Here is a 23014-nt window from a genome sequence, read left to right on the forward strand (position 1 = left end):
GGAAGGTTTCTATAGTTGCCAGTGCTTTATGAAATTGTAACTGCCATAGTTGAATTTCTTAAAAAGAAAGTAAACACCATTGGACAGAGGCATACCTCGCGTACTACCAACATTTTTACACTGGATCTTCAAAGCTGCAGATTCCATTTAATTTTCAGTAAAGAATTTAAAGGCTGCAAATGTTACACTCAAAGTAGTGTGACTTGTGACTTGAAAGATGAATGAATCAGAGAAGCCTGAACACAGTAATTGAAGAGGTGGCAGAAAAAAGTCTCATGCTGGCCCTGTTACAGACAACACGTCTTGTGGCAGATAAATTTAGCTAATGGTGCCTGTTTCATCTCACTTGTATTTAATATCCAGCCATCCATCTATCCATTATCCAACCCACTATATCCTAACTACAGGGTCACGGGGGTCTGATGGAGCCAATCCCAGCCAACACAGGGTGCAAGGCAGGAAACAAACCCCGGGCAGGGTGCCAGCCCACTGCAGGGAGCACACACACACACCCACACACCAAGCACACACAATTGGGAGAATTTAGGATCCCAATCCACCTAACCTGCATGTCTTTGGACTGTGGGAGGAAACCGGAGCACCTGGAAAAAACCCACACAGACACGGGTTCTCTCTCAACATGCCACCTCCATGCAGGGAAAACCTGGGAAGTGAACCCAGGTCTCCTTACTGCGAGGCAGCAGTGCTACCACTGCCCCACCGTGCTGCCCTTGTATTTAATATCTACAAAATAATAGGTATTATTTAATCTTATACCTCAGATTTCTATGACACTTGTACAATATAATGTTTCTCAATAACTATATGAACAATGCTAGAGATCTGCAACTTAACTTAAAATTATTAAATTAGTTAGTTCATAGTAGTAACAAACATAAAGGTTTTTAGACAGAATATTTTTTTTTTATTTTGAATTGTGTTGTATGACCTATCCAAAACTGATCATCATCTTCTATATGGTATTGACAATAAATAGTGCAAGCTATTTGAGAAAAGAAATATCCTTATTAAAGGATGGACTATGAGATAAAGAACCTTGATGAAAATGATAAATGATCAGAATGTCCACAGAGTAACAAGCAATAATGTCACCAACTTCTGTCATTGAATAAAATCCAAAACCAATAATATCCTAAGCCTGGAAATCCAACAGAGTCCAAAAGCCTTCTGGCTTCAGTTTAGACTTTTTTTTATAGATAATAAAAAGCCATGTTCTGTCTATGAAGAGAGCTGTTGTTCCTGAGCATGAAGACATGTTTATATATAACTTAACACTAGAATCCCTGAAGCCTATGAAAAAACTTGTAATCCCAGGCCACCTTAAATTCCTTCACACTTCTAGAACCATTAGGGTCTTTTGTTTTGTAAATGTGTCAATCAGCACAAGCAGCCTGCTATCCCATTCTCCCCACCTTCACTGCTCAACTCGGGCAAAAAGTTCAACCAGCTCAAGGCTCTTCATCTGGGTTGTGAGGTGGAGTTGTATAGGGTAAACAATATATCAATATTTGGAACACATGCATTTTATGTGTGTTCCATGTCTAAAACAATCTATGTAAAGGTAGGATGACAGAAAATGCAAGAAATGTTGAACACATACCTAAAACAAAAACTTTTTTCATGTTATAGAACTAATCACACAATTTTGACATAAAGCGTATAATGTGTCAATACTGAAGTCCAAATATCAAATAAACATTTTCACAAAATGTACACATAGAGCAAAACAAGTGCACTTTTACTGTATTTTAAGAATATAACTGAAGAAAAAGAAATCGGGTTAGGGTATGATACTGACATGACAACTTGGGTGGTACAGTGGTAAGAACTGCTGATTCATAATCAAGAGGTCTCGAGTTTGATTCTGGCCACTTCCCAGAATTTCCATTTTGAGTAGTGAGCTACTCTTATTGTTACTATTATACAATAAAAAGATACTGTACATTTGATTTTAGTCTGTAAGTCGGTATAAATTTATGGTACTTGTAAAGTTTAGCTTTTTCTTTTTAATTCAGTTTTATTTTCTCAGTCAGGTTTACACTCCCTCCAATCTGACACTGATGTTTTCAAATGAAGATGTGCTATAACAGAGGATGAACTTAGATGTGAATGAGGGTTCTACATCGGAGAAAGAGAAAAGAAGCCCTCCCCGCAAGAAACATCCACTCACACATAAGAACAACGCCACTTCTCCAGGCGTACAGGCAAAAGATGGTACCCTTTGGATGCAGCAAGAGGTCGGGCTTCATCCTGCCATTCAATCTGCCACACGCATGTCCTTCAATGAAATAGCAGATTATGTTTTATGATGGTCTTTTGATTAAAAACACATTTATATGTTACTTATATAAAAGCAACATCAAATGTTATTTTTCTATTTAGCTTGATTTATTTACTTATTTTCCTACAGTGTAAAGTCACAAGTAGACAAGGGCATACTGACAAGGTAACATGTGCAATGCCACTCCTTATTCAGGAAAATATCAGTTACAAAAAGTGTGAAGGCAGCTTCCACCTGCAGCTATAGACATGTCAGTACGCAAGCGACTCTCCATGCTAGTGTTTAGATCTGGTAGTGCCATGCTAACATTTCAGTATGTGAGCAATGGTACAAGAATGCAGTCAGACTTCTTTTTTTGGGCACATACATCGTCAGATCTATACCTGTCATCTTTATGCCATATCAAGATGCTGTGAGGGTGTCCCCTTGGCCTGGCCAGGCTACTCAGGTCCTCAACAATGAGGATCCTGTGAGCCAGATCACCCTCTGGGAATCATGCCACATGGTCATAGTGCTTTAACTGATGCTCCCTCACAATGCAGGTAATGTGTCTCATTTGGGAATCCTTGAGCAACCGCTCATTCGACACAAAGTCAAACCAGCGGTACCTAAGGATTCTCTGAAGAAACACAGTATCGAAGAAGTCCAGTCTTCATCTCAGGTTACTGGATAGCTCTCCGAGTCAGATGTGCATAAGGCTTGGATTCCTCTGTAAGCAGGATGTAGGTCACTAGAACATAGATGGTGTGTCATTTGGTCACAGATTCCTCTAACAAACATCTCCTTCCCTCCTGCCCTCAGAGCCCTCACAGCTGTCCTTCTCAGTTCCCAGTACAAGCCAGAGTTGCCATCAAGCCATGCACTGCAACTCGATGATATCCAAGGTGTCCTTCAAGATGAAACACCTCCTTCTGGGAACACTGGTAACACCAACACAAACCTGAGCAATCTTCAGAGTCTTGTCATGGAAGGTCTCCAGTATCACATTAGGATCAGTAGTCACACCAAAAACTGTAAATTCCACACACAGACTGCGTGCAGACTCATTAGAAACAGCCTGATGTTGGTGTCTGGCCAGGTCCAGCCTCATTTTCCTAGTAGGTGGTAACCTATTTGATCTAAGCTGGATCTTCAGAGTAGCAACAACTGTGGTCAGAATTCACAAACTGGGCATTTCTGCAGACCCTGCAGTTTTGTAAGAGCCTCCAGTGTCTGCCCACAAGGATGCGATCTTCTTCACCGCACCGCCCGTATTGGAGTACCAAGTCCAATGGTGTAGTTCAGGGTGCTGGAACCCAGATCCAGTGATCCACAGCCCCTGACCTTTTTCAAAATAAAGGAATATGGAGCCACTTTAACACAATAGCCAGATCCATGGGGACCGACACAATCCTCATAACCAGCCCTGTCAATGCCAGCAGTTGCACTGAAATCACTCATGACCAGAGGAGTGTCACCTTGCGGGCACCCATCAACCACCAAAGGAAGATGCAAATAAAATGTCTCTCTCTCCGAGACATCACTGACCGCAGATGGAGCATACACTGAGACAACAGACAACCAGAGAGTGTCTTAATCTGAGTCTCATAATATGCTCATTGAAAGGAGTAACAACAGATACTAGCGGAAGGAGCCAATCTGCCACAGCAACAGCTACTCCCTGAGTATGAAAGCCATAGCAACCAGACCACCTACAGAGATCTGGCCAGTCCCAGGTCTGCATACCTCAGAGAGTTCCACAACTGAAATGCAGAGCTTACAAAGCTCCTCCGACAGCAGAGGAAGATGATCATCATGCTGAAGAGACAAGACGATCTGCGCACGCACCCAGATGGGCTGCCTCAAATTGGGACTCAAGTCTTGCCATGCAGCGGGCGCTGCCTCAGCACCACAGCAGTTCCAGTCCCCATTGGCTCTCTGATGGTTTTGACTCTTCCAGGGATGAAGCTCCCAAGGGGTTCCCCATCCCCTTCATAATGCAAGCTGCCTTCCTATGGGTGGCTGCAGCAGAGCTACTCTCGCAAAGAGCAGAAAGGAGCTGAATCTGCTGTGGAGCCCAGTCTTCTGTCTCAGAGCTGTGTGAAGTTTTTTTTATGGTATCTGGAGTGCCAATTCTGCCACCAACCCCTATGATTTCCCTGTAAGTTGGAGGACCGCTTGCAGGGCCTGATGCAGTTTAATGTCATACCCAAGGCACATCCAGAAATATGAATATTTAAAAAGATGAATGGAACAAATGCATCATCAAACTGAAGAACAAATTGCATAAGGTGAGCATTAACAGAAAAACAATTCAGTGAGGGAACACTGCTGATTTTAATAAATAACTTCAGATCAGTGTCTGACCTGGTTTGCTACAAAGTTGCTAACAAATATTACCTATTATTACTTCATCTTACATTGACTGATGGAATCTACTTGCCATATTTTCTGACATATCTCATCTCAAACAGTAATAGTTTCTGTTGTTTACTGAATGGAGATGCTCCTGAGAGACACTCAGAATACGATCTGATAAAAATGGTATAATTCCCTTTAGAGCAAGACATTGTGTGTAAATTTGATTGTGTACTTGCTTGATTTTTAGTGTGACACTCTAAACCAACCCTAGAGTATTTAGTAAACTCTAAATTACATTATTAAATAACCTTAAATTAAAATTTGAGTTTCATTTCAGCCTTGCTTCTTGCTCATTTCTAACAATATTTATATAAATGAGGCTCAGTTGAAACCAACACATATAACTGCCTTACACATTCTAGAAAAAGCCATGTTATTTGTGAATTCATTGATTGATAAATATTTTGTATTTTCTAAGGAGAAAGTAACGTTGACTAATAAAAAGACACATACTGTATTTAATTGGTGCTTCATTATACATGAAAACATTACCAAAAGCTGATCTGTTTTTACATTGTTGCCATATTTGCTTCAAATGATTAAGCTTCTCTGAAGGGTTTGTGTTCTTTTGATAAATGGCCTGTGATATGCCCGTGCATAGTGTTCAGTGTGGCTTTGCCTTAGATCAACTCTGTAGCTCAAACACAGATTGATACTCTATGAAAATGAAACCCTTTATAATTCTGTGGCTCAGAACGTCTGTGCTATTGCCAGGTAAGAAAGATGTATTTAACATGCAGGAAATTCAATTTTTTTTTTCTTTTCATCCTGCTTGAAACACAAGATTTATTCAAATTTAATTGTACTGACCTGATGGGAACAGTAAAACAAGACCCTATCAACTGGCCATATGTTCACCTTAATAGCTGGCAATCCTAATCCCAGTTACTATAAAACAATAGGAAAGGATTTCTTGTTTTACTGAAAAATAAAAAAAATAGACATTCTTTACAAGGAATGGGTTTTTACTAATCTTGTCCTCAAATAGTTGGGCATGCTGAGTTGTTGCTGACTTCAGTATAATTTAAAATTTTCTTTCTTTTTTTGGCTGTCTGAGTAGGTACGGGAAAGATAGCATGAAATGTGTTTTGAATAAATGTAATATAGTATGCCTTTCTGACAACTTATTTATATCTTAAATATTCATTGTGATGTAATTTTTAAATCAGTAAAATATGTTAAATATGAAGTAGGAGAAAATTATGAACCTGAGTCTCAGTTTATTACTGTAGGGTGAGGTGAATAAGCTGCTTTTCAGTCTCAATAATTCTGTGCAGAAAGAAGGTACTATTGACAAGTGAAAATTAAAGGATTTCCCTAAAGATTATAAAGGAAAAGTTTTAAAGTCATAATACTGAACGTCCAAAGCTCAGTCAATGAAAACAATGTGCCAGCTAAATCGAACCAATAATAAAAGATGATAATTTTCAAAATCAAATAATGCTGTGCTAGTCAGACACTCTAAGACTTTGCTGCAGGAGGGTCACAAGTAGCCGGTGAGCAATGGTGACTCCCACAAGAATCAGAAATAAAAGCATCTGTGTCCATATTACTATTGATCAAATTAAAAAAAAAACAAGAAACTGACCTTTTATTGTATTTTGTTTTGGACAACATTTTTCATGGGCATTTTACTAGTAAATAATAATTAATGCGTACTTACCAAAATATTTTTCAGTGTAATTAAACCTAGGTGACACAAGCTGATACTGAAATACAGGGCACTCTACCACTGGCTTTGTGAAAGGGAAAATATGAAAGCGTATATTTTATATAAAATATAAAATATAAAGTAAAATATTCATTCATCTAGACATTTTTTTATTTTCTGAATTTTCTTTTTCCAGAAGCCCTTTCCGGACAGTAAGAATTAAAAAATTCTTATTGATTATATTCGATGTATCAGTACTGTACACAGAAATAGGAAACCATGTAGAAGATCAATAGAAGCACAGCTGGGAAACAAACTGGGGTCCAAGCACTGTGGAGCAGCAATACTACCCAGTATGCCATCACTCAATATTCATTTAACATGCTGATATTAAAATTGCTTCACTCAGCTGAGAAAGTTGGCTATCACAGATTCACTTTCAAAAACCAACAAGTTTGATTTAGATGCTAAATAGAGATTTATTTACATGCATGGTAATTTGCACAGAGATATTAAAAACTGCACAAGGCTCATTGAGAGACAATAAAAAGCATAACATCAAATAGCATCTGCTGAAGAAGAAGAGGTCCAAGATGGCACATTAGAGAAACTGATGGTTACTGCTGAGCTTCACAAAACCACCATTTTTATTTGCATGTATCCACTATACTCTGTGAAAATTTTCTTTCCTTTTTGTTTCATCTTTTTTGTGAAATGCACTTATATGTTCCTGAATGAATAATTTAAAAAGACCCAATAGAAGGATGCAAACAAATGTGAAAAAACAGCAAAATCTGATTCTTCTGAGGTTCTGTTCAGCCAAACAGCTGTACAGGGAACAATTTTAGAAATACTAGCAATAGCAGCATTCTGGATCATGTATTTTAAAATGTTTATGAAATAACCTTTAAAAAAGCTCACCCATTTTTACATGTACTTCAAGTACATGCTGAGAAATTGGAAAGTCTCAAAGAAGTAGATTTCAGTAGCAGATGAAACAATTGTGTCCTGGCTCGGTTGGTATTTGTATTGAAACATTGGGAAAAGCAAATGCAAGAAACAGTAGATCACATCCATGATTTACAAAACAGAAGAAGAAAAATATTATATGAACTATACAAATTAGCATTACCCTCCCAGAGAATGTGTACAGTTGGCGTCACATCCAGTCAAATTCTTTTGAGAAATGCATTTTTAAACATCAAAACTAAATGAGGTTGTTCGAATGAGCACCAGTCCCAGCCCACTAACTGCTTTACTAGACTAAATAACAATATAAATATAACTTTGCTTGTCTTTAAATAAATAAAGACATAAAAAGATAGATACGTAAGTAAGTAAATAAATAAATATACACACACATTTTTGTCTGAACACACACTGAAATTACTATAAAGCAAGAGTTCCCAAAGTGGTCAATATCAACCCCCTGGGGTCGATAGTTTCAATAAACAAATTTGGGGGTAAACGACAGCACAAATAGACCCCTTACTACTGCCATTTGTTTGTTACTTCAAAATATCTATGATTCCAATAGGTACCTAATTAAGAAGTAAAATAATTAAAAAAAAAACTCTTTTTTGATAAAAACACATTACATGCCAAACTTGTGAATGAAAAGGTAAAATGTGTCATTAAACGAGTCACACGTAAGAATGCATGAAAATACACGTAGCACAAACATGTCTGAGCATTGTCTTATTGAACGTATCAAAGCAAGTGTGGACATGAAAAACCCTTGCATGTCCGCACTTGCTCGCGGTGTGACGAGACAACGGATATTTGATATTAGCAGAATCTATCAATCTTGTATGGTCATGCTTTCATAAAACACTATAAATTGGTTTGTTTGATGTGACATGTACTTATTTGTGATTTGAACTTTGAATATAATTGTTTATTGAGGAGCAGTACTATGAAAAAGAAAATTAGAGGACACAGTTTATTTATTCGAGTTTGAACAAAAATCTTCTGTTTCAAGTAAGTACTTTATTGGGTTTTTTTTTTATCAATGTCAAAATTGTTTGTTAATAAAAGTTTTTATTTCATCAGATAATAATATGTCTGAACCAAAAAAGAAATGCAGACAGTACACCTTGGACTATTTGTACTTATTTTGAATTTACATATTTATTTCATAAATGTCAAAAGCGTAAAAAAACTCTGCTCGTATTTTTTTGCTTTAATTTTCGTTAGTGCAGGTTTCGATATTAAATGTTGCACAAGATAATGCCATATTCCGTAGTCCTATCTTTTTCAATCATTTATTACAAGTGATTAAAATGAAAAGTTTGATATCTAGTAAAATATTTAATATTGAGTACTGTACAAATGTATCAATCTGAGTAAGTAAAGTAAATGACTAGGGGGTCGACGGTTTTAAAAGTTTTTCGTAAAGGGGTCTGCGGCTGAAAAAAGTTTGGGAACTCTTGTTATAAAGCAAGACAATTCAAAAGAAAGAAAAGTTCTGACTTAGCAGTCACAATTCCAGTGAGGTATTATGCAGGCATATTGCTTTGGGCATAAAGGAGCCCCAGTAGTGTTTCTTGCCACAATTCTTCTGAAAAATTCCTTGACTGAAAGTCCTCAGTGTTAGTGTGTCAGAGAGAATGTGCAGAATTGTTCATAATGGCTCTCAGTTTTGTTTTAATTCTCTCCTTTGCTACTAACTTCAGTATCTAGAGTGCACATCCTTTAACTGAGCTTGCCCTTTTAATTTGCTTGTTGATTCGGTGGCCCCCTCTTGAAGTGATGTTACCAGCCCAGCACATCACAGCATAGGACATCACACTGGCCATCACAGAGTTGCAGAAGATGTGGAGAACGTCACTTCTAAGGAAAAAGTGCCTGCTCTGCCCTTTCTTATATAGTTCCTCTGTGTTCTGAGGCAAGTCCAAACTGTCATTAATGTGGACCCTCCATTACTTGCAGGAGTGGACCACCTCTATATTCACTCCTTCAATAGTGACTAGACATAGAGACTCTTTGGTGCAGCAAAAGTCAACAACCAGTTCCTTGGTTTTGCTGATGTTAAAATGCTGATGATATTCTTTGCACCAAGAATCAAAGTTCTCCATCTGACTCCTATAATCTGTCTCATTCCCTTTATCAATAACAGGATAGAAAATTGTGATGGCCGCAAGAGCTGAGCTGACAGAAAATTCTTACAGTATGAAGACTCAAAATCAAAAGTGATGATTGTTCAAGATTTGCCAGCCAGAAAAACAGTGTAAGCACAAAGGATTTGACAAATTAAAGGCTTGCCTATGGGCAATCAGCACAGTGCTTTCGAAGCTCTATCCTCCCTCTGAAGGTCACATATAATGGAGCGACTGAGGTGTTTGACTGCCCTGTTAAGATGATGGAAGTGTCTAGTTCATTAGTCTGAACTAATCCAAAGAACTGTCATATAATTTCTAAACCACAGGTCTGCATTTAGGAGTTATTAAATGCGAAACTGGTGTTAAAAGCAAAATATACATTGATTCCTTATTTTTTTTTAAATCACTGTATTTAAATTACTATATTTTATCTTTTTTTTTTTTTTACATTTGCTGGTTTTGCTCAAATGTAAATTTCAATAAGCACTCTGTGCACATGTTCTTTTGAAACAAAAACCACGTTGGCTTCTCCTCAAGTTCATATTTTTTTAATTAAGGAACAATGGTGCAGTAGGTAATTGCAAAGACCACGAAATTCCTATTATCTACTTATGTGGTAGGGTGAGCAATACATTGTGTTTCTGTTGTTGTTTTACAGTTTTTCTGAATTGCTAAAACACATTTCCTAAAATCTCATCTCTGTCTCAAAACACTAAACACAAACTCTACAATTCAAGCAATTCACTCACAAAACCTTCGACTGGTCTTGCAAAACCAAACATTTGACCCAAAACTATTTTAACTTTACTCAAAATCAAGCACTACTGTCAAAAACCACACAAAACCAGCCAATGTGCAAACACAACTTAGCAACAATTACACACTACATAAATAAATACAAAACACTGTGGGATAGCGGGAAAATAATATTTATTTATTCATTCATTTATTGTACTCACATTTTAACAAAAAAAAAAGAACTGCAGCAAAAAGTTATATATATATATTAAATATATATATATATATATATATTTTTTTTACAGCATATTCAGATAATTTATTCTGCCTCAGCATCACACCTCTGTGCCTCTGTGCTGGGTCAGGCCACAGGACTTCATCCACATCACATGCTATGGTCTCCCTTTCAAGGCAACGAAGAAAGAATCCTTTAGCATGCCAAATCCAGCCCTGGCAAGATTCCACTCCTATCTCACCACATGTTCCATTCATTGCTTGAAGTACATTTTTCTGTGTGTAAGGGTTTCGGTTGTATACTTTCCATCTCCATGCCGAGAAAAACTCCTCAATAGGGTTCAAAAAGGGAGAGTATGGTGGAAGAAACACATTCATAAAATGCTGCTCGCGTATTCTTGGACCACGGTGAAAGCTCACATTGTCCCAAATGATAACATACATGGGATGCTCTGCCTGCTCGCGATCTCTCTGCTCAAGCAAAGCATTCCGTAGACCATCCAGGAATGTTACTAGAAGTTTGGTGTTGTATGGCCCATCAGTAACATGACTGTGGAGAAACAAATGGCTGCTGATGACAGCACAGATAGTTACATTTCCACCATGCTGGCCAGGCAGTTCAATAATGGCACGTTGACCTATGACGTTGAGACCTCTTCTTCTCCTTTTTGCTAGATTGAATCCAGCTTCATCCACGAAGAAGGATATGTACATGTAGATTTTGACAACTGTGGGATTGATTTGATGAAAGAGTTGTGAAGGATGGTCGGCTATTTATCCCGGCCAATACCCCCAAGCCGCCAGGTGGAGCCCTCCTTGCAGCATGGAGGTCCCCAGAAGATCAGCAGGGCATCATGGACAATGGAGTGTTTATGCAAAGCCCTGCTGGATGCCGTGGGGGCCACAGGAGGGAGCTGCAGGGAGGACCGAGGGCTTCTTCGTGCCCTGTGACCCGGAGGTTCGTCATAGGAAGAGCGACGGACTTCCGGGTTGAAGAAAAGGACTATTTACCCTGACCCGGAAGGAATAAGGACTTGTGGACTGTTGGGCAGAAACACCTCCGGGTCAGGGAGTATAAAAGGACTATGGGAACTCCCAGACAATGAGCTGAGCTGGGTGGAAGGGTGGCAACGCGTCTGGGAGCTGGAGGATTGGTTATTTGTTGTTATTGTGATTTATATGAGTATTGTGGTGGAGAGTGTGCTTTGTGCACTGTGGAAGAAAAATAAAGTCAACATTTGGACTTTTACCTGGTGTCTGGAGTCGTGGACGGGGGTTCAAGGGAGCGAGAGCGCCCCCTATCGTTCACAGTTTAAAAACTGTAATAGTCCTTGCTCCTATTTTTTCATATATTGTGGTGTCCAAATGCAGTATTTTGTCACAATCTATTTTAGTTAGGAAAATTCAAACTTTATTTTTCACAAATCGTATTATGGCTAGTAAAGCATTAAAACTAGATACTTGGAACATTTGAAGAACCCAAACAAAAATTAAAACAAATGCATTTTCTCATTTTTGAAAAAAGATAAAAGACTAATATTATTCCATTAACAATGAATATATGAATGGCAGAGAATTTCCCAAGTCTTCATCAGTGTGGAATTGGAGAGGTGATTTTTTTCTTCTTTCACCTCTAAGAGCAGAGGAGTAGCTATTTTAGTAAGTAAAAGTACTTATTAAAATATTGAACTGCATTACAGTTGGACATTTTCATTATTTGATCATTAAACAGGCTTTAACAAGGGAAGAAATTGCTATTATGAAAGTATAGTATCTCCCCAGTCATTCTGCACCTGACTTCTCAGTAAAAAATAAATTAGTTAGAGGGGACTTCAATTGTCAATTAACTCCACTAATGGATAGATTTCTTCTAGGCAAACTGACTCTGACACTGCAAGTAAGATCTTTTTGAGCTGCATGTAGCAAAGTAGGTTATACAGATGCATGGAGAGCTTTACACCCTGCAGACAAAGAATAAAGCTTCTTCTTTTATCCTCATAAATGTCACACAAGATTGATTATTTATTGTCATAAAAACAGTGTTACAGATGTTGATCTCTGGTTCTTTCAGTTGAAAGTATAACTGTATTATTTCAGACTATGCAATGGAATATCTCACTATAAAACTTCGGAACTCCTCATTACATTCTAAACATTTGAGATTTGATCTTTCCTTTTTCACATATCAGAACGTAATCTCTTTTTTTCCTTTCAAAATTCAAGACATTTTGTCTATTACTATTCCATTCACTGACAAACCATTTTTTATGGGATACTTCCAAGGTCTTTACCATGACCTTAGTTGATGGCACTAGCAAGAGGTACAAAATCAAGAAGAACATAAAATTTTGGAATCCATACTCCTTATTTGCTTAGAAAGAGTATATTAAAAGCCAAAATACAAATACATTGACAGAGATTTGCTGCCCACTGTTTTTTCTTACATTTCCTTTTGAAACTTGGAAAGGGATGTGAGATTTATTCGACAACAAAGATTTGAATAGGATGGCAATGTAGAAATAAACCTTAGCTTATTGGTTTTATTATTAAAATATGTATTATATTTATTATTATTTTATTACTCTCACCTAGGAGTACTGCATCCTCCAACCATCCTTCTGCAGATACCAGCATAGGTGAGACATCCCCACCCACAATTACAGCAGCCCATGTGAGCAGAGAGCTGAAAAGACTTCGTGCCAGCAAAGCAGCGGGTCCAGATGGTGTATCGCCACGACTGCTGAAGGCCTGTGCGTTGGAACTGGGGAGTCCTCTACAGCGCATCTTCAACCTGAGCCTGGAACAGGGGAGAGTCCCAAGGCTTTGGAAAACATCTTGTATCACCCCTGTCCCAAAGGTATCACGTCCTAGTGAGCTGAATGACTTCCGGCCTGTTGCTCTGACGTCACATCTGATGAAGACCATGGAGCGGCTACTGGTTCACCACCTGAGGCCACAGGTCCGCCACGCCCTCGACCCTCTGCAGTTCGCATACCAGGAGAAGGTGAGAGCAGAGGATGCCATCATCTATATGCTACACCGATCCCTCTCCCACCTGGACAGAGGCAGTGGTGCTGTAAGAATTATGTTTTTGGACTTCTCTAGCGCCTTCAACCCCATCCAACCTCTGCTCCTTGGAGACAAGCTGACTGAGATGGGAGTAGACTCAAACCTGGTGGCATGGATCGTGGACTATCTTACAGACAGACATCAGTATGTGCGTCTTGGGAACTGCAGGTCTGACATTGTGTTCAGCAATACAGGAGCGCCGCAGGGGACTGTACTTTCTCCGGTCCTGTTCAATCTATATACATCAGACTTCCAATATGACTCTGAGTCCTGTCACGTGCAAAAGTTTGCTGATGACACTGCTATTGTGGGCTGCATCAGGAGTGGGCAGGAGGAGGAGTACAGGAAGCTAATCAAAGACTTTGTTAAATGGTGCGACTCAAACCACTTACATCTTAACACCAGCAAAACCAAGGAGCTGGTGGTGGATTTTAGGAGGCCCAAGCCCCTCATGAACCCTGTGATCATCAGAGGTGATTGTGTGCAGAGAGTGCAGACCTTTAAATATCTGGGAGTGCAGCTGGATGACAAATTGGACTGGACTGCCAATACTGATGCTCTATGTAAGAAAGGTCAGAGCTGACTATACTTTCTGAGAAGGTTGGCATTCTTCAACATCTGCAATAACATGCTGCAGATGTTCTACCAGACGGTTGTGGCGAGTGCCCTCTTCTACGCGGTGGTGTGCTGGGGAGGCAGCATAAAGATGAAAGACGCCTTACGCCTGGACAAACTTGTTAAGAAGGCAGGCTCTATTGTAGGAGTAAAGTTGGACAGTTTAACATCTATGGCAGAGAGACGGGCACTAAGCAAACTCCTGTCAATCATGAAGCATCCACTGAACAGTGTCATCTCCAGGCAGAGGAGTAGCTTCAGTGACAGACTTTTGTCACTGTCTTGCTCCACAGACAGACTGAGGAGATCGTTCCTCCCCCACACTATGCGACTCTTCAATTCCACCCGGGGGAGTAAATGCTAACATTACTCAAAGTTATTGTCTGCTTTTTTATTTTTATTTTTTTCATTTTTAATTTTTATTACTATTTAATTTAATATTGTTTCTTTGTATCAGTATACTGCTGCTGGATTATGTGAATTTCCACTTGGGATTAATAAAGTATCTATCTATCTATCTATCTATCTATTAAATAGCTGTGCTATCAGTCTAAGAAGGGTTGAAATCTAAGTAATTAACTTAGATGTCAGCTTTAACATTTGCAGTGCACCGTCTATTGGATTGTATTTCATAACAACAACATTTATTTATATAGCACATTTTCATACAAACAGTAGCTCAAAGTGCTTTACATAATAAAGAATAGAAAAATAAAAGACACAATAAGAAAAAAAAATAAATCAACATTAATTAACATCGAATAAGAGTAAGGTTCAATGGCCGTTGGGGGGGCAGAAAAAACAAAAAAACCCCAGATGGCTGGAGAAAAAATAAAATCTGTAGGGATTCCAGACCATTAGACTGCCCAGTCCCCTCTGGACATTCTACCTAACATATATGAAACAGTCCTCTTTGGATTTAGGGTTCTCACGGAAGGGCTTGATGAAGATGGTCGTGTAGAGTTCTGTCTTTTAATCCGTCCATCATTGTTGGAGCATCATGAAGCTTTGAGTAGGTGGTGGTGGCGCAGGCCACCACCACAAAGAAACCGGAAAAAGAAACAGAAAAGAGAGTAGGGGTCAGTACGGATTTTAGAGCCACCATGAATAGTTATTATGATGAATTGAACATATAGAGTATCAGGATTAAGTTAAATTAAGTCAAATTGAAGTTATAGAAAGGCCATGTTAAAGTAATATGTTTTCAGCAGTGTTTTAAAGTGCTCTACTGTATCAGCCTGGCAAATTCCTATTGGCAGGCTATTCCACATTTTAGGTGCATAGCAGCAGAAGGCCGCCTCACCACTTCTTTTAAGTTTTGTTCTTGGAATTCTAAGGAGACACTCATTTGAGGATCTGAGGTTACAATTTGGAATATAAGGTGTCAGACATTCCGATATATACGATGTATATATAATGCAAGTAGTCATTTACCATTCCAGGAAATGGTGCTTCTGTTATACGCCATTTGGTGTGGGACTCATAAAACCAGTGGTAATGTTTGTGATGCGCCATCTGTTGAATAACATTGACATGGCAACAGGATGGACCCACAGACATTTGTCCTTTCATTATGGTGGTTTATCTTTGTACAAAATATTATATCATCAAGAAAATGTTTAATTTCTACTGCTACATATAACCTTTGCCTTGACTTTCTTAAATGGTGATCTTTGAAATGTTTTATGAAGTCTAATTGCTACAGTTTTTTGAGTAATATGCCAAGTAGTAAGCCAAGGAATGCCAGGAGAAAGATTTTGTTTTCTTTCTTTTGATAATGCTTTGTTTTCTATTCATGTTTCTATTATAACTGGTTTCTGTATGTTAGGACCAAGTATTCCACTATTCTGGTTTATTCTCTTACTGAAAATTCACTCACCTGTGCTTCTACAGATTTTAGTAAGTAAAGGGTTTGTGATTACTTATAGCTTACAGTGTTTAATTTGAATATTTTGGTATACCATGGCTTCATAAAATGAAAACAAACTGCACGGATTGGATATGAATGTCATTCAGTTCTACTTATTTGCAATAAAACATCTTTTGTCTCCCCTGTCAAAACAAAGAGTGAAGCTTGTTTCTTCAACACCAAAAGAAGGGTAAACTCTACAGAACACTGATTCAGTTGTTAATTTTAAGGGTGCCTGCATCTTTATAACTAAAAACTATTACATTTTAAACTTTTTTTTAACAAATTTGTAAAACACAGAACTGTCTGCTAGAGCTTCAAAATGAAAGGATCATTGTGTTAAACAATTTCAGTCTCTCAGGTATATTGTTAAGAATTCATGTTAAGGCATCATGAGTCATTTGCCTTGGATTTTGAAAGTAATTTAATTAGTACTTTCATACTTGCATTCTTCTTTTTGTTTGTGACTTAACCACATCTCCATTTTGTTAACTATTTTATCAACAGGCCATGTCATTTTGCGTGCTGTTTTCTTATTTGCCACCATTTTGTTTCCCTATTGCTGGGCACATGGGTGTACTGCAAGCCATCAAATGGGTATGAATTGCTATGGGATTGTACCCCCATTATATAAGATGATAGTATGCTTAAAGACTTTGTCCAAGCTTTGTAATCTAAAAAGATCAAGACTAGTTCAAATAACAAAAGGCTATCAGACCAGGTTTAGGGCTGAGGTATTCAGCTCCAGTCCTGGAGGTCCAGAGTGGCTGCAGGTTTTCACTTAAACTTTCTTCTTAATAAGGGCCTGTTTATTTACTAATAAAGCAATACTGAGTTTAGTTTTAGTTAACTTGCTGGTTATAATTCAAAACTCGTAATTGCCTATTTTAGTTTTATACAGTTTTATTAAGGATTTAATAATACAGATGGCAAATGACTGATTTTTCATCCATTTTGTCTCAAGCCCAACACCTGGTGACACTTGTCTAGATCTCATCTTTTGAAACAATAAAGACAGAGCAACAAGAACAGAAGTTATTGCTACTTTAACACTAGAATTACCAGAGCCTACGAAAAAACTTGTAGATCCATCCCTCTTTAAATCGGTTTGCATTTCTCCATCATCGTCTTAATTGTCCTGTAAATGTGTTGATAAGCAGCAAACAGCAAGCAGCCTGCTATAACATCCCCCATCAGTGCACAGTTTTCTCAGCTCAAGTCTGTTTACCTGCGTGTCAGTTGCTTGGAGTTGTATAGAGTGAGAAGTCAAGCAAAATCACACCTTTTATAAATACTATATCATTATTTGGAACACATGCATTTCATGTGTGTTCCGTGTCTACAACAATTTATGTACAAGAAACACATCGTTAAAACAGAAACGTTTTTCATGATTTAATAATAATTGACAAAATGTACACATGACGTGTATAATGTGTTGAGCCTGATTTCCAATGATCAAATAAACACTTTCACAAAAGGTTCAAGGACAATACAACAGCTTCCGTGGCATACTGGTAAGATTTGCCGACTTGGAATCAAGAGTCCCTGGTTCGATCCTGACTGACTCCTGTATTTGCTGTTTTCAGTAGTGAGCTGCTGTACTGAACTTGTAAAAGTTACCATTTTATTCACTTATATTCTCTCAGTCACGATCACCATACATACACCGCCCTAGGGATCTGACGCTTTTAGTTTTTATTTGAAACTGGTAATAACTGTAGATACGAGGAGTGTTTTGAGGCAATGGAACTGGACATTCTCTGATCTGGAGGAAGAAAGGCTGACACACAAATGCTGGTGAATCTGCCTTCTTTGTATCTCACTCACTTTATTGAGTGTTCCTGCTGCACTGAATAAGCTCACGCCTTCTGGTGCACGATGTCGATTCAGCACGGAGAAAAAAAAAAGAGGCAAATATATGGGACATTGGATATTAAATGAATCAGAAAACATCATCGCACTACTGCAATATTATTTGAAAACGAACAGCTTTAGATTGGGTGTGAATTTACGCTGGCGCTGTTACTTAGAGTCAGATCAGGAGAGGCGAGGGGGAGAGGGGATGTTAGACAGCGACTTTCCTGGGGAAGCGGCTGTCTTGAAACAGAAGCTTGTCGATGTTGCATCCTCCTTTTCTTTTTCCATCGCTTTTTCTATTAAGATGCAACAACGAAGTTCCTCTGCAATATGAGCCATGAACACTCTTCTTTTCACAGTGGCTCCCGTGCATGCCTTGCACAGTACATGTGCATTGATCCTGCTGCACTGAATACGCTCACGCCTTCTTGTGCACGATGTCGATGCAGCACGGAGAAAAAAAAGAGACAAATATATGAGACATTGGGTATAAAATTAATCAGAAAACATCATCGCACTAATGCAATATTATTTGAAAACAAACAGAGTCAGATCGGGTGTGAATTTACGCTGGTGCTGTTACTTAGAGTCAGATCATGAGAGACGGGGGGGTTAAAGCATGATCGTGATTGAGAGAATAAAACTGGAGCTTATTCAGTGCAGCCCCCCAGTTGTATTGTCTGACTCACGTTCAAGCTTCCAGACAAACACACTGATTTGATGCCGTTTTCAGATAAAGACGTGGTACAAATTTGTTGTGTTACACCCCCTCTTTATTTGAAAACAGTGTCAGATCTTGTGCGCGAATGAGACCGGGAAAACTGTGGACGTGGATGTGAGTTTTGTGCGTGAATGAGAATGACTGTGGATCTGAATTTTTTTTATTCAGTTTTATTCTTGAGAGTTCCTGCTCACGCTGAAATAGTATGCGCCTTCTGATTCATGATGTCAAAGCCGTACTGACAAAAAAAGAGAGACTTAGGTATATATGACATTTGAGAATTACCTGTAAAAAAGCGTCAGATCGGGGGTTTGGGGGGAGCAGGGAGGTGTTGTGGGAGCGTGAACGTGAGTGCAAATAAAACTAAAAAAAAGACGCTAACTTTGACAAGTACTATACATTTACAGTGGCTGTTACAAACGCAAATAAAATGTATGTTTTTATTGTATAATATTAACAACTAGCCAACGCGCGCCGTACCATATGCCGCATAATCAGGCCGGTTTTTTAATGATTTTTAAGCACAGGGAGAAAATTAACATTTGAAAAATCGGAAATGTAATAAATCAGCAAGAACAGCAACATTGTAACAATGCACGGAACGAACCAACACACAATCGTCTGGGGAGGCAGTATAAAGAAGAAGGATGTCTCATGCCTGGACAAACTGGTGAGGAAGGCAGGCTCTATTATAGGCATGAAGCTGGACAAGTTGACATCTGTGGCAGAGCGGCAGGCACTGAGCAGGCTCCTGTCAATCATGGAGAATCCACTGCATCCACTGAACAGTGTCATCTCCAGGCAGAGGAGGAGCTTCAGGGACAGACTGCTGTCACTGTCCTGCTCCACTGACAGACTGTGGAGATCTTTCCTCCCCCACACTATGCGACTCTTCAATTCCACCTGGGGGGTGGGGGTAAAGGTTAACATTATACAAAGTTATTGTCTGTTATACTTTAATTTTTATCACTCTTTAATTTAATATTGTTTTTTGTATCAGTATGCTGCTGCTGGATTATGTGAATCTCCCCTTGGGATTAATAAAGTATCTATCTATCTATCTATCTATCTACATGTACACCAAATGAAGACTTTTAACTTGAGGAAAGCAGACCTATTGGGGATGAGGAATTATCTACAAAACATCAAATAGGAAAGCAAAATCTCTGAAACTATAAATGACAGTTGGTATCACTTCAGAGATCTTCTGATCCAGGCTTTAAAAATGTTTCTTTCAAAAAGTGATAAAATAAAAATGATTAAAGAATTGTCCAAAATGAATAAATAGGAGCATTATTTAAAAAGTAAAATCAAAAAGATCATTGTAGAAGAAAATTTAAAAAGACAGATAATTCTCACATAGACAAATAACAGAAACTACAGCAAGAGATAAAAAAAGAAACATTTAAAACGTCAAATGAGAAACCCAAATTAAAACTGCTAGAGAAACCAAAACAAACAGAAAGCAATTTTTTCACTACTACTCCAGTAAAAAGACAATAAAAAAGAACTTAAGAAACCTTAGGGACACGAACAAAGAAGTCATTCAAAATGAGAAGGAAATAGCAAATTAACTAAACAAATATTTCATTCAAGTATTTATAAAGGAAAAAGCAAGTGGAATGCCTCATGTAGAAGTGAAAACAATCTCTGATTTTATAGATTTCAAAACAGAAGAGTCAGATGTGATTCAAGCCCTCAATACGTTGAAGACTTATAAAACCCCTGGACCTAATCGGATCTTACCAATTGTATTAAAAGAAATGAATGACGTCATCTATAAACCCTCATTAGGCATAATTCAGCAGTCACTACAGAAAAGAGAGTACCAGAGGACTGGAAATTTCCAAATGTGACTCCAATCTTCAACGAGGGAGACAAAATGGATCCTAGTAATTATAGACAAATTGTTCTTATTTCTGTGTCCTACAAAATTATGGAAACTATAATAAGAAATAGATTAGAAAATAACATAATATAAGTGAAAATAATATTCTAAACAGAAGCCATCATAGGTTTATGACAGGAAGTTATTGACAAACCAATTTTTTAGTTTTTTTTTAAAGAAGCAACCAGAATACAGTGGAACCTCGGTTCACAAACGTCTTGGTACACGTACAACTTGGTTCAAGACCAAAAAGTTTGCCAGACTTTTGCCTCGGTTCATGACCACACACTAGGTATACGAACAAGCCAGTTTTCCTTTCGGTTTGTGTGCGCGGATGATTTCCGCACGTGTTGAATTGTTCTTGATCAGACATGCCTGCCTGTCTGCACGTGCGTGCTTGCCTGCCTGCACATGCGTGCTTGCCTGCCTGTGCATGCCTGCCTTCCTGCATTTGCGTGCAAGTCTTCCTGCACATGCGTGCCTGCCTTCCTGCACGTGCATGCCTGCCTTGCTGCGCGTGCCTGCCTGCCTGCCTGTCTGCACGTGCGCGCCGATTACTGTATTTAAGCACGTGTTGAGCCGCTCCCAGTTCATTGTTCTCAGTCAGACGTGCGTGCTTTACCTGTGATATCTTTGCGCTCTATATTTCATGGGCTTTTGCAGTTAACCATGGCTTCTAAGCAAGTGAAGAGTGGTGAGCAGAAAGTTTTGAAGAAAATTGAAATCGAAGTGAAGAAAGAAATTATTGAAAAGTTTGAGCATGGCGTTCGTGTTACTGATCTTGCCGCCGAGTACAAGAAGTCAAAATCTACGATTTCGACCATTCTAAAGCAGAAAGAATCTATTAAAGCAGGTGATGTTGCAAAAGGCGTTACAACGTTAACCAGGCAGAGGCCTCAAATGCTGGAAGAGTTGGAAAAACTGTTGCTAGTGTGGCTGAACGAGAAGCAACTTGCAGGGGATAGCGTAAGTGAGGTTATGTTATGCGAGAAAGCCAGGAAGATTCGTGGTGATTTGCTGCAAAACTATCCTTCTACGAGTGCCGGAAGTGTGGAATTTAAAGCCAGTAGAGGATGGTTTGAAAAGTTTCGCAAAAGAAGTGGCATTCATAGTGTGGTAAGGCATGGAGAGGCTGCTAGTTCTGACGCTGAAGCTGCGAAAGAATTTGTGAAAATTTTGACAAAATTAGTGGAGGACGAAGGCTACATCCCGCAACAAGTCTTCAACTGTGACGAGACCGGATTGTTCTGGAAGAGGATGCCGAAGAGGACCTACATTACCCAGGAAGAGAAGGCTATGCCCGGCCATAAACCAATGAAGGACAGGTTAACTGTTTTGCTGTGTGCTAACGCTAGTGGCGACGTAAAAATCAAGCCGCTACTCGTTTACCAACTTTAGAACCCTCGTGCTTTCAAGCAGCACAATGTAAACAAAGCCAGACTGCCTGTAATGTGGAGGGCAAACACGAAGGGGTGGGTTACAAGGACCTTGTTTTTGAAATGGTTGCACAAGGCTTTCGCTTCCGCAGTGAAGCAATATCTCGAAGAGAATAACCTGCCTAAAAAATGCCTTCTTCTAATGGACAATGCACCGGCACACCCTCCAAATTTGGTTGACGATATGGTCGAGGAGTACGAATTTATTAAGATCGTGTACACCCCCCCAACACGACTCCTCTTCTGCAGCCCATGGACCAGCAGGTTATTTCAAATTTCAAGAAACTGTACACCAAAGGACTATTCACCAGGTGTTTTAATGTGACTGAGGAGACGTCTTTGACCCTGAAAGAGTTCTGGAAGAACCATTTTAATATCGTTCATTGCATCGGCCTCATTGATAAAGCCTGGGAAGACGACACACACCGCACATTGATCTCGACCTGGAAGAAACTTTGGCCTGAATGCGTTTCTGAACAGGTTTTAGAAAGCTTTGAGCCTCCTGTTGTGGATGAGATTGTGTCCATGGGCAAGAGCATGGGTCTTGAAGTGGACAATGAGGACATCGAGGAGCTGGTCCTGGATCACAAGGAGGAGATGACGACGGAGGAACTTGCTGCACTCCAGCAGGAGCAGCTTAGGTTGCTCAAAGAGGAGCAGTCCTCCAGGGAAGAAGAGGAAAGGATGGTTATAAAAAGTGATGTGATAAAAGCCATCATGGAAAAATGGAACAAGTGCCAGGATTTTTTTGAAAAGAACCACCCTGACAAAGCGGTTATGAACAGAGTTATAAACATGATGAACGACAATGTCGTCTCGCATTTCCGAAAAATTTTAATGCGTAGTTAAAGGCAAGTCACATTAGACTGCTATTTCACTAAGTCTGATCCACCAGCTAAACAGCTAAAAATACCAGAAACCCAAGAAATCACAACAGAGAAAACGCCTGAAAGAAAACATCCCTCCATCGTGGAGCCGAACGCTCCCTCAAAACTGTAACCTCCTCTCCACCCATTTCCTCCTTACTTCATGCCAGAACTCGACTCATGCAAGGTTAGTTTTCTTGGTGGTTTATACAGTGGTTTTTGTA

This window comes from Polypterus senegalus, chromosome 2 (assembly GCF_016835505.1).
Source record: "Polypterus senegalus isolate Bchr_013 chromosome 2, ASM1683550v1, whole genome shotgun sequence".
NCBI classification, from domain to species: Eukaryota; Metazoa; Chordata; class Cladistia; order Polypteriformes; family Polypteridae; genus Polypterus; species Polypterus senegalus.